Genomic DNA, 13085 nt, shown 5'->3' with positions numbered 1-13085 from the left:
TGCTCGGCAGGGAGCCTGCTTCCTCCTCTCTCTCTGCCTGCCTGATCTCTGTCAAATAAATAAATAAAACCTTAAAAAAATAAAATAAAAAATAAACCTTAAAAAATATATTTTATGTATTTATTTGAGAGAGAACAAGGATGAGAGCGTGGAGGGTCAGAAGGAGAAGCAGACTCCCTGCTGAACAGAGAGCCTGATGCAGTCCTCGGTCCTGGAACTCGATTCTGGGACTCCAGGATCATGACCTGAGCTGAAGGCAGATGCTTAACCAACTGAGCCACCCAGGAGCTCCTGTCATGGCTCTTTTAATCTGGACCACACAGGTAAAGGTTTCTGAAGCTGTGAGTGAATAATTTCAGATGTAAATGCTTCTTGAGTGAAGCCCACAGGGTATGGAACTGAAGTTAGCCACCCCAGGGCTTTCTATTACTTCTGGTTTATTTTCTGATCACCAGGCTTTCCTTTTCCTAAATCTAAAAGGAGCCTGATTAGCAGCACCTGGGTGGCTCAGTCAGAAAAGCATCTGAGTCTTGATTTCAGCTCAGGTCTTGATCTCAGAGTCAAGAGATCGAGCCCCACGTCAGGCTCCATGCTCAGTAGGGAACTTGCTTGAGCTTCTTTCTCTCCCTGTCCCTCTGCCCCTCTCCTCACTCACACATGCACTTGCTCTCCTCTCTCTCAAAAAAATAAATAAATCTAAAGTAAAATAAAAGGAGCCTGATAATTCTCACCCAGCTCCTAGGAAGCTGGAAAAAGGATCAAGCAGGTCTGTGGAGAGGCCTTTCAGAGAAGCACAAAATTCATTCTTTCCCAGGCATGCGCAGAGCCGTCAAAAGGGACATCCATCCCAGTGCACTTACGGCGGGCGGGCGGATGACAAGTCAAAGCCTTCTTGTTGACTCCATACGATCCAAAGGGTCCTATGGGGAAGCATTATCAATTCCACTTCAGAGTTGAAATGCTTGAGGCCAGAGCAGTTAAGTCAGTTGCCTGAGGTCACGCTCTTACTTGGCTGCCACCTCTTGTTGTTCTGTCCAAAGCCTGTGACCTCCCCACTCCCCGCTCCTTCCCACCCTTTGCCCCCTAGTGCCTCTGGTTGAAACCATTCATCCTCCTGGACCTGGGCATTCAGTGATCTGCTTAAATGTAGTAAAACTCCCCATAAATCACCTTCCTTTGAATGAGCTTCTTGCCAAGTGGGCTGGCGGAGAGACAATTAGAAGACATTATTATAATGTTGCTGATTTATCTCTCCAAATAAAAGCCCAAAGTACGAAAGTACTTTGGGGGAAGTCAGGATGGAAGAAGGAGCTTCCATTTGCCTTCCAGTTAAGAGGCCCTAATTAAGGCAAATCCAATGAGTATCCTCATTGGGATACTGGGATCCTAGGGCAACCATCCTCTTGTGAAGCCTCTGAATTAATCATGCTTAACCCAGCTCAGCACGAGGACCCAGGGGCCAGGTGTAACCCTCAGGTCATGCTTGGCTTAGGTTAAAAATGGGGTCAGTAGGAGAAGAAGATGACCTTTTGCTAAAAGACCCGGTTAAGGGGCTTTGCCCTGCCTGTGACCTCCTACACCCAGGACAGGCTACATAATTTGTGGAGGTCCAGTGCAAAATTAAAATGTGAAACCTGTATTCAAAAATTATTAAGAATTTCAATATAGCGGGTGGCTCAGTTGGTCAAGGTCTGCCTTCCGCTCAGGTCATGATCCTGGGATGGAGCCCCACATTGGGTTCCTGCTCAGCAGGGAGCCTTCTGCTCCCCCTGCCTGTACTTGGTCTCTCTCTCTCTCTCTCTGACAAATAAATAAAAATAAAATCTTAAAAAAAAAAAATTTTCAAGATGGTGACAACAGAACTTTGAATGAGGCACAGGGCTCCTGAGAGGGCCCTGCACACACCCACCCTCTTCTGGAACATTCTCAGATGTGGGTTCACCTCTACTGAGGACTCTAATGTACCACATCTCTAAGGGCTCTGAAGGGGACATTGCTCTTGGGATAGAATGAGGCCAAAAAAAAAGAGAAGAAAAGAGAAATGGGGTATGGATAACCCTAAAGATGGACAGGACCTCGGAAAGATACTTCTAAGATACTTTCAGCTTCAAACAGCTTCCTTGGCTACTGCTACCTATAAAACCTAACACATAAAAAAGTATCAACACAAATGACAACTCCCGACAATACCTTATGTCGACAAGATTGCAGAGCGACTGGAACCCTCATGTGAGACAGGAGGGGTGAGGTGGGGGTGCAAAATGGTTCAGGCACTCGGGAAATCAGTTCGGTCGTATCTTACAAAATTAAACGTACACTTACCATATTTAGAATATTTAGTTGTATTAATCTGCTCAAGCTGCCGTAATAAAAGACCACAAACAGGGTAGCTTAAACAATAGACATTTTCTCACAGTTCCACGATCAAGATGCTGGCAAATTTGGCTTCTGGTGAGACATCTCTTCCTGGCTTTCAGAGGACACCGCCCATCCCCCCACTCCCCATCCCCCACACCTTGCTGCATCCTCTGCGCTCACAAAGAGAGAATGTCCTAGTGTCCCTTTCTCTTCTTATAAGGACACATTCATTAAGATTTGGGCCCCACACTTACGACCTCATTTCACCTTTATTACTTCCATAAAAGCACTATCTCCAAAGCAGTCACATTGGGGATTGGGGCATCAATATACGAATTGAGAGATGGGGGACACACAGGCTATAACAGTGTCCAAGGGAAAGAAGGACAGTGTTCACGCGAAAACCTACACACATGGATATTGAGAGCAGTTCTGTTAATAAGCACAAACTGGAAACAACCCAAATATGAACGGATAAATAAATTCAAACATTCGTACAATGGGATACTACTCGGTCATAAACAGGAATGAACCATTTCTGCATATAATAGTTTAAATGGATTTCAAAGACATTATGTGGAGGGAAAGAAGCCAGTGTTAAAAGGTCACCTGCTGGGGTGCCTGGGTGGCTCAGCAGGTTAAGCCTCTGCCTTCAGCTCAGGTCATGGTCTCAGGGCCCTGGGATCGAGCCCCGCATCAGGCTCTTGGCTCTCTCTCCCGTGCCTCTCTGCCTACTTATGATCTCTCTCCCTCTTTGTCAAATAAATAAATAAATAATCTTAAAAAAAAAAAAAAGGTCGCCTATTGTTTGATTCCCTTTATATGATACTCTCAAAAAGACAAAAATGTAGGGATGGAAAACAGCAGTGGTCTCACTACAAAATGATGGTTTGGGGTAGTTTTGAGAGTGGTAGAGTGGTTCTGTATTCTCTCTCTTTTCTGCATGAATGGAACCCATCATGGGGCTCGAACTTACCACCAGAGTTCAAGACCAAGATCTCCTGACCGAAATCAAGACCTGAGCTGAGTTCAAGAGTCAGACGCCCAGCTGAGTGAGCCACTCAGGGCCCTGGAAGTGTTCCGTATTCTAATTGTGGTGGGAGTTACCCAAATCTGTACATGTGTTAAACTTCATAGATTCATAGACCAACCTTCTGAGAAGTCAAATTGACTGTATACTAAGGAAGATTATTTTTTAATTTTTTTAAAAGACCATTCGAACAAAAAAAATAAAATAAAATAAAAACTGTTTGCCAGGAACCTAGAGGCTTTTTTTTTTGCCATCTGGCCCTAGTTCCCAAGATCATTTAAATCCTTTTTCTGGGGCTTCTCACTTACTCACTTACTCACTCACTCCCTCAAGCAAACAAATAAATACACCTGTCCCTAATTGAGCTCAACAGCTGTTTACCAAGATATATGCTACGAAGTTCCATTTTGGGTGTTGTGTAGCTTCTAGAACCTTAGTAAATGGCACTTAAGGAGGCCTGGAAATGGAGGCGGAGAGGGCTGAATGCAGAGTATCACCTTACGGCTATGACTATAGGTCAGGAGAGTGGCCAGCCCAAGGCATCCTACAGAAAGGGAGCTGGGGACATAAGGCCCTAACCCATTCTCCTCCCTCCCTGTGGTCTCTCTCAGGGCTCTCATTGGCCAAACGCAATTTGAAGCCAGTGGGCATAGAAGCATTTGGTCCTGCCCATCTAGGTCAGCTTCCCAGAACTAAAAGCAGGATGGAGAACAACAGAAAGTGGATTTGGAAAGGCAAACACGCACTCTAGCACGACCCACATGGCCGTTGCTCTCTAGGGGCCCTGAATCTGTAAGGGGAGACAATATCTTTGCAGGGAATTAAACTATGAGGTAAGCACTTTAATACAGGGAAAAGTTTACACTGGAAAGAGAGAATAGGGAAGGGCTTCCTTGAGCTAGACCTAGAAGGATGAACAGAATATTAGCCGCCAGAAGAGGGCAAGGACATCACGGCCAAGATGAAGAAATGCAAATCCCTCCCGAGAAGTTCAGTAATTCACACTCAGTTATGGAAAGGCAGCCAATGGTCATGGTTAGAAGCACCAGTTTCAGCATGAAAGGAACCTGGGATTGAATACTAACTCTACAGTATACATGCTGTGTGACCTTCTGCTAGTTCCTTACCATCTCTGACTCGTAGTTTCCTGGACTTTGGGAAATCAATGAAATGACATATATATTTTTTTCTGCCATTGTACCTCATAACATCTGGCAGGGTTTGCAGGTACAATTCATAACCACAAAGTGACCAGACTTACTCCTGCTGACCATAGACCCACTCCCAAAGTCAAATTGCCATTCAGTCCACGGGGCCAGGCTGCCAAGACCAAGTGGCCTTGGTCTCTTTAGCATTCCTACCTCCTTCCTTCTCTACTCTTCCTTTGCCAGAGTCTTGATGCCCCTCTGCCCATGGCTCCACTCCCCGCAATGTGTGGGTCCTTCCATTTTGGATTCTCACTCTCTTTAATGGAACATTACTCTGGAAGGCACATATGCCCATTCCTAATAAAAATAGCTTATAGCTTATAACTATGAAATTATTTTAAAAAAACAAAAAAATACAAAATTCTCTCTTTGAAGGGAAGCATGGACAGAACAAGAGAACAAGAGGTTAAAAATGAGACTCCTTTGTCCCTCCTGTCCCATATCTAAAACAGTGTCCAAGTAGGTGCTTAATAAATATTTAGCAAAGTACTCCTAAGGTAAATATTGTGCAGTGGGGCAAGCCAAACCGAAATCCCAGCCACACCATGGGCTCTCTTCCACCAAGGGCAAATTACATCATGAATCTCAATTTCTTCATCTGTAAAATGGGAAACCTAATAGTGCCTACTTCACAGGAGAATGTGAGGTATCAAGTCAATAAATCAGTAAGTTTCAAATCATGTGGATTATGTGAGGTTTCAAATCAATAATCAGTCTGAAATTCTTTTTTTTTAAAAGATTTTATTTATTTGTCAGAGAGAGAGAGAGGGAGAGAGTGTGAACACAGGCAGACGCAGAGGGAGAAGCAGACTCCCTGCCGATCAAGGAGCCAGATGTGGGACTCGATCCCAGGATGCTGGGATCATGACCCGAGCCGAAGGCAACTGCTCAACCAACTGAGCCACCCAGGCGTCCCTAATCAGTCTGAAATTCTTAATGCCTAAGCCATCACCAGTAATAATAATACTTCTGATTACTGTCAAACACTGTGCTGTCCCTCAAGGAGACCCCTGACGGAGAACCCACGGAGAAAATGGACCTGTTGATAATTGCAGTTTCTGAAACATTGTGATTAGTGAAATTAAAACAAACAAACAAACAAACAAAAAATCCAGCAGGAGGGGCGCCTGGGTGGCTCAGTGGGTTAAAGCCTCTGCTTTCGGCTCAGGTCATGATCCCAGGGTCCTGGGATCGAGCCCCACATTGGGCTCTCTGCTCAGCGGGGAGCCTGCTTCCACTTCTCTCTCTGCCTGCCTCTCTGCCTACTTGTGATCTCTGTCTGTCAAATAAATAAATAAAATATTAAAAAAAAAAAAAAAAAAATCCAGCAGGAGGACTCAGAGGGAAAGTCCTTAGGAAAACCTTTAACCTCATCAGGTGATACCTGACGTCAGAATCCCAGAGGTGGTGATCTAGGACTTTGCCCAGGCATGCTCTGGGGCATAGTGGGGTGAGGAGGAGGCAGCTCTTGCAAGGACTGGGGCAAGAACAATCTGGAAATGACTCAGAGACACTTTAAAGTGAAAGAATGGGAAATGTCTCTGTCAGCGCTTCTCTGACCCATTCACCTTCACCAGAGCACCAGCCTGTCATGTGTAAGCTGGGGCCTGGCCTTATCAGTCACACACGTGTGTGCACGTGCGCACACACACACGCACACACTAACCCTGCCCCTTGCCCTTCCAGGCAGTACTGACAGGTGATACCCCTCCTCTGTTCCTCTGCCCTTGAAGGTCACTTGGACCACATCCTACCAGTACAGAGACGTCAAAAATAAAGTAGACCCCTAACACAGGTCCGGGGAGGGAGGGTTGTCACAGACCTTTCTTTCACAAAGTATCTCTAATCTTTCCACTGGTGATGCTATCTCCAAATGTTACAGTGCAGAGAAATAGCCAAGATAAGAAGGCATTTCCCATACAAACTTGTAACACTTGTATCCATCACCAGGCCGCTCTGCCGTGGGTACCCCAGACACTGACTTTTTTGGTATGGTAAATCCTGTACTTACCCTGTGAGGAGCTCCACTGCATATTTGTGTGGGCTGAAAGTGATCATTTGTTACGTTCAATGTGAATTCAATGAGGACAGAGATTTTGGCGTGTTTTGCACTTCGTTGTATCCCTCCATTGTAGAAAACTCTTTGACTCCTAGTAGGTACTCAGTTGACGTTTGCTGAGGGAATAAAGAAATGAAATGTAAACACTTTTAATAGTCCATCATCTTTGTAACCCTGTTTTGGCATGTTTTGATTAAAATAATAATAAATACGGGAAGCCTCAGGAAAAGGAGGTGGCTTAGGGTCCCCACCGCTCTCAAAAAGCCTGAGAGTGGGACTGCTCTGGATATTGTTTAATTATCAGCTAACAGGTTCTTAGCCTTAGGCGGTTCCACTCTCCCACTCCCCACGGCCCCACGTCTCCCCACCCCCCACCCCCCAGCCCCGGGTTGGGGGTGGTACTGGCATTTAGTGTCAGGGAGTCATGGGAGGTTAGAAATCCTGCGAAAGCCCCAGGAAAGCCCCAACCAAAAAAAAAAAAAAAAAAAAAGCCATCGGCAGCTGGCCGAGAAAGATGACCTGGTTTGCCAGCTCCTAAGGGACCTGATTGTGTCTCCCAGCTCCGCATAGGGTCTGACACTGACTAGGGGAGTCCAATCAACTTCAGCCAAAGAGAGTGGAGGGAACAAGGTAGGAAGGAGGGCAAAGAGGTGGGCGGGCGGGGTGGCAAGAAGAAGAAAAGATTGGTGGGAGGGAAAAGGCCTCCCAGGGCTCGAGAGAAACCCAGTCCCTTGCATCTTCGGATGCTTCCACATTATTTCAGAAAGAGGCTGCTCCAAACTGGGGTAATCTGAAAGCTGCCGGCTGAACAGAAAGATCCCCCTGGGTGCAGCCAGGAAAAATCCCAGGATGGCTTCCAGACCAGGAGCCAGGGCCTGGCTGGCCCGCCGGTGCTCCCCCGAGGAAGTTGAGCAAGTTCGGGTCCCAGCGCCCTCTGGGGAGGGAAGGTGGTCGGGGGCGGCGGGACATCGCGCGCGCGCGCGCGCGAGGCTCGCAGGCGAGCCGGACCGCCGCCCACGTGGGCAGGCCGGCTGCATTTCCGCCCGGGCCGCGCTCGCTCCCACCTCCCCTGGCCGCGGCCCCCGCGCCGCCTCCGCGCGCCCGCTAGGTGGCGCCTGCGCTCTAGTGGGCGCCGCTCGGGCTCGGGCTCGGGCGCGGGCGAAAGCCACGGCGGAGCCGGGCGGCGGAGCGAACCCGAGCCCCAGGATTCCGGGGACTGGAGGGCAGCGGCGGCAGCCAAGGTAGGATTCCTGAGCCTCGGGCGTTTCCCTCGAGCCTCTGCGGTCGGGGTGGGCAGCGCGGCGGCTGCCGAGCCCCGCGCGCGGTCCGCGCCCAGAACCGGAGAAGTCGGAGCGGCCACACGTGTCGTTGCCTAAAGGGGACCCGGAGCCCCGCGGTCTCCAAGCTGGGCCTAGGGGCAGAGCAGAACAGCAGGTCGCCGGCACACAGACGTCCTCCGCTTAGCCTCTGCCTCGGGAAAGCCTGCCCGAATTCCCCGAACGGCAAGTCTGAAAAGGAGAAAAAGAGTTGCTGAGGCCCAGAGCGACTCCAGCTTTGCAGCCCGGTGCGGATGGGAGCCAGACACCCTTCTCAAACTTGGCGGCACGTTGGGATCCCTTAGGGAGCGCTAAAAAAATGCTAGTGCCTCCAGTTCCATCACCACCAGCGCCCCCCCCCCTCTCCTCCCCCAGACTCAAATGTAAGTGGTCTGGGTTGGGGCCTGGGCATTTGGATATTTAAAAGCTTCCCAGGAGATTGCAATTAGCCATTAAGTTTGAGGACCCTTGATGTAAGGTTGGAGAAAACCCGAGAACGTTTGTTACAGAGCCTGAATGCTGATTCTTCTTCTTCTCATACCTCCCCACCCCACTCCCCGCCTCTCCTCCTCCTCCTTCCTGCTTTTGAAGCAGGAAATACCTCTGCCTTTGAGCTGTCAAAGCCAAGATAACAAACCAACTGGGCTGGTTCTGAAAGGGTTAAACTCAGAAGTGGGCCAGGAACAGAAATACACTGATATGGAATGTGAGAGAAAACTCTTCAGCTACCCCCCCCTCATTTTAGTAAATGCAGCTGAGGAGTCAGAGTAAGCCCCCCCCCCAGTAGATAATAAAAATGATAATGTATTTGCATAACAGGCAAAGTGGTTACCAGCATGGGCTGGGAGTCCCCGGAGCTAGCTCAGGAATTCATGGAACCATGCCTGGCTTCAGTTTTCCCATCTGCAAAATGGGTGTGATGGTATAAACCTCTTAGAGTTGTTGTGGGGATTATTAACAATGAAAGGTCACGTTTCCTGAGGGTATACCTGTCCAGGTGCTGCGTTAAGTGCTTTCTGTGCATTTTCAATTTTGACTTCCCATCGTGGCCCACGGGAGAGTCCTGTAATTACCCCTATATGGGTAGAAGAAGCTGGGTGTCAGAAAGGTCAAGGAACATGCTCAGGGTTATATAATTACGCAGATTCTGGGCAGTCTGACTCTAGGGCCCATGTGCAGTAGTAATCTGTTTTCCCTCATTGAGAGAATGTAGAGAAAACACTTAGCACAGGGCAGCTCGTGGTGCATTTTCCATTAACCATGGCTGTCACTGCCTTTGTCACAACAAAGCACTTTCACTGAATTGGCTCATTTGTTCACGATCTATTCGTTATTAAGAGCCTACTATGTGCCAGGCAGCTTCCCAGATGCTAGACCTAAAATGGTGAGTAAGACAGAGAGGTCAATGGGCTCTCAGCAAATTCACACTCCCATGAATGAGAGAACTGAGAAAAAGTACAGTAGATCCTCACCTTTCGCAGATTCTGTAGATGTGAATTCTCCTGCTCGCTAGAATGTGCGTGTAACCCTCAAATCGATATCCACAGCGCTTCTGTGGTCATGCGTGGACATGAGCCGAGTGGCCAGAAACTGGAGCTGAGGTTAACTTAAGGCAAAGCTCTGCCTTCGGGTGTTAGCTCTCATACTGTAAGCAAGTGTCCCTTTTGGGGTCTATTTTGTGCCATGTTTTATGCATTTTTGTGCACTTCTTTTCTTTTGGTGATTTCTCTGTTTGAAATTGCCCCCAAGCATTGCGTTCAAGTGCTGACTAGTGCTCCTAAGCCTAAGAAGGTTGTGATATACCTTACTGAGAAAACATGTATTTGATAAACTGTGTTCAGGCATGAGTCGTCATGATTTTGGCTGTGAGTTCAATATGATTAAATCAACAGTGTATATTAAATTAGGTGTCTTTAAATAGAAACACACATAACACAAGGTTAGGTATTGATCTGTTGATGAAAATATGACCAGAGGCTCCCAGAAACCTAACTTTAGGTTTTTCCCTGGGAGCAATGGTTCCGTATTTGCTAATTTCATATCCATGGCAACTTTATAGAACATAGCTGCTATGAAGAGTGAGAACTGACTGCAGTTAGACTTCACCCCACGTGCAATGAAAAAATCAAGGTGCAGAGGTGTACAGAAAGGGCCTCCCTTAGATTGGGTGTCAGAAAGGTTGGAAGCGGCCAGGGATGGAGTGGGTGGATGAGGAAAAAGTGTTTCAGGCAGCGAAAGTAGCATGTGCAAAGGCCTAGAGGTCACCAATGGCTTGGCAAGGTGGGGAAACTCAAGGAGAGCCAGTGTGCAGGGAGTGTAGTGGGCAAAGAGAACAGAATTGCAGCGACAATAATAATAATAATAATAATAATAATAATAATAATAATAATAAGCTGGAGACAGAGGCTGGGGCTAGGTGGCACTGTGTTTTTTGTGGGCAGCTCTCATTTCATCCGATTAACACAGTAGTCCTGGCAGCCTGGGCTGGATGGTTTCCCCCTCTCACAGATGAAATTGATGCCCTGTGTGGTTAAATACCTTATCCAAAGTTACACAGCTGGTAAGCAGCAAATCTGACCTCTAGTATCTCCCTCTTAATGTAATGCTGAACAGACATCTGAGTATTGATCCAAGACCTTAGAACATAGTCCTGGGCTAGAGATTTGGTTTGGCCTGAGGAGGAGTCGTAATAAGTGCTGCAGAAGCCATAAAGCATGGGTAAAACTACTTGGGACAGTGCACGGAGTGTAGAGAAGAAAAGTCTTCATGCCCTTTAAAAATAAAAATAGTCCTGATCTAAAACCATTAATGCCTCAATGACAGAGTCCAGTTGCCTGCGGGGGCAGAATAAGTAGTGAGGGTGGGCACAAAAGTGTAGAAAAAGGAAGTGTGAAGGTCTGACCCAAAGGAGCCCGAGAATACTAGGTCTGGCACGGGTCTCCGCATCCATGGGGCAGCCAGTCTCAGTCTGCCTCTTATCCCTGAAGGACAACGATCTTAAGCAAGGCTCAGCAAACCTTTTCCTATAAAGGGCCAGATAGGAAATATTTCGATCTTTGTGGACCATATGGTTTCAGGTGGCATCTTCTCACCTCTGTGGCTGTAGAAGAACAGCAGCCTTAGAAGGCATGGAAATGAGTGTGTTCCAATACAACTTTATGTAAACCTTTATTTATGGACACTGAAATTTGGATTTCATATGACTTTAGTGGGTCACAATATATTATTCTTTTGATTTTTTAAAAAATGTTTAAAAATGTAGGGCACCTGGTTAGGGGTCTGCTTTACAACTCAGATCAAGATCCCGGGGCTCCTTGCTCAGTGAGGAGTCTGCTTCTCCATCTCCCTCTGCCCCTTCCCCTGCTTGTACACTCTCTATCTTTCTTAAATAAATAAAATCTTTTTAAAAAAATTTTAAAAATATAGGGGCGCCTGGGTGGCTCAGTGGGTTAAGCCGCTGCCTTCGGCTCAGGTCATGATCTCAGGGTCCTGGGATCGAGTCCCGCATCGGGCTCTCTGCTCAGCAGGGAGCCTGCTTCCTCCTCTCTCTCTCTCTGCCTGCCTCTCTGCCTACTTGTGATCTCTCTCTGTCAAATAAATAAATAAAATCTTTAAAAAAAAAAAAAAAAAAATTTTAAAAATATAAAGACGATTCTCAGCTCATAGTTGCACAAAAACAGGCTGTGGTCCATGGGCTATAGTTTGCTGACTGTTTATCTAGAATCATGAGACCTGAGGGCCATAAGAATACTAAATGTCTATCTAGCTAAATCTTTACTTGACCCATGAATCCCCATCTGCTGTTCTCAGCTGTTTCTTGAGTTCCCCCAATAAAATGGAAATCACTCACTGGGTAACTCATTCCATTGCTAGAAGTTTGAACTATACCTAGTTGGGACTTCCCCAAACCCAGATCATGAGACAAGAATTTGGGTGTCAGGGGGCACCTGGGTGGCTCATTGGGTTAGGCCTTTGCCTTGGGCTCAGGTCATGATCTCAGGGTCCTGAGATAGAGCCCCGCATCGGGCTCTCTGCTCATCGTGGAGTCGGCTTCCCAATTCTCTAGGCCTACTTGTGATCTCTCTCTCTCTCTCTGTCAAATAAATAAATTTGAAAAGTCTAAAAAAAAAAAAAAAAATTGGAGTGTCAGGACTTCACCGGGGAAGTGATCCCAGAGAGCCCGGAGAGAGTGCTGTGGCCCCTGGGAAAGGAGGAAAACCAATGAAGGATGTGTTGGTAAGTGAGTTAGCACCAGCACAGTGGCTCAGTCTCGCCAGGAAACCCTTGGAGAGGTTGTGTGTCCCCTGAAGAGGCTAGGGAGCTGGGGGTATTTCCCTGCCTCCTCAAGGCCTCCCCACTTCTGTACTCTGTCCGCGGTCCACCGCACCTCCCACCCACCCCCCTCTCCGCCAGAAAATGCCTTCAGAGGGAAAGGGTGCAACTGGAAACTCTCTGCAGGTGGCCTCAGAGGAGCACTGATGAGCACAGGTGCCCTACAAAGTGTTTTCTGATTTGGGTTTTTTAAGCATGCACCGCATACCCCTGGGGACCTCTTGAGATGATCTGGCATGGCATGAAGTCTCAGACTAGGAAAAGTGTTCGCTTTGTAAACTGTCTCTGTGCTCGTGCCCTGCTGCTGTCTCTCCCCAGCCCAGGAGCCCCAGCCACACTGGCCTGGTACTTCCTGGAACTTGCCAGACTCTCTTCTGACTACCGTCAACAAAAGAGGTCTAGTGAAGGACTAGACTGGCTTGTCTCTCTTATGGAAAAGACAGAAGTCCTCAAATTCTGGGCACTGAACAGACAAGAGCGGTCAGCTAAAATTTAAGAACACTGTTTTGTTTATTCATACAGTTTCCACCTATACAGGGCAAGTGTTTCTGGCTCCACATTCACAGTTGTAATATAAGGTATTTTCTTTAAAATACATATACAAGGGTGCCCAGGTGACTCAGTCGGTTAAGCATCTGCCATCGGCTCAGGTCATGTTCTGGGGGTCCTGGGATCGAGCACCACATCCTTGGGGCTCCCTGCTCTGCGGAGAGTCTGCTTCTCTCTCTCCCTCTGCCCCTCCCCCTCTCATGCTGTCTTTCTCAAATACATAAATAAAATCT

At 47.5% G+C, this 13085-nt stretch overlaps 1 protein-coding gene across 1 annotated transcript in view; it reads left to right on the top strand.

Annotated features, from left to right (window-relative positions):
* Positions 1-7791: 7791 nt before the first annotated feature.
* Positions 7792-13085, top strand: part of CHD9 (chromodomain helicase DNA binding protein 9) — a 225627-nt gene continuing 220333 nt past the window's right edge. Inside the window, exon 1 of the mRNA XM_059152717.1 lies at positions 7792-7896. The gene's annotated coding sequence lies outside the window, so the exon portion shown is untranslated. The remainder of the gene's footprint in view (positions 7897-13085) is intronic.

The sequence above is a fragment of the Mustela lutreola genome, chromosome 16, assembly GCF_030435805.1.
Source record: "Mustela lutreola isolate mMusLut2 chromosome 16, mMusLut2.pri, whole genome shotgun sequence".
Taxonomy (NCBI): Eukaryota; Metazoa; Chordata; class Mammalia; order Carnivora; family Mustelidae; genus Mustela; species Mustela lutreola.
Note: the sequence above shows the minus strand (reverse complement) of the source record. Positions and strands in the feature narration are given on the sequence as shown.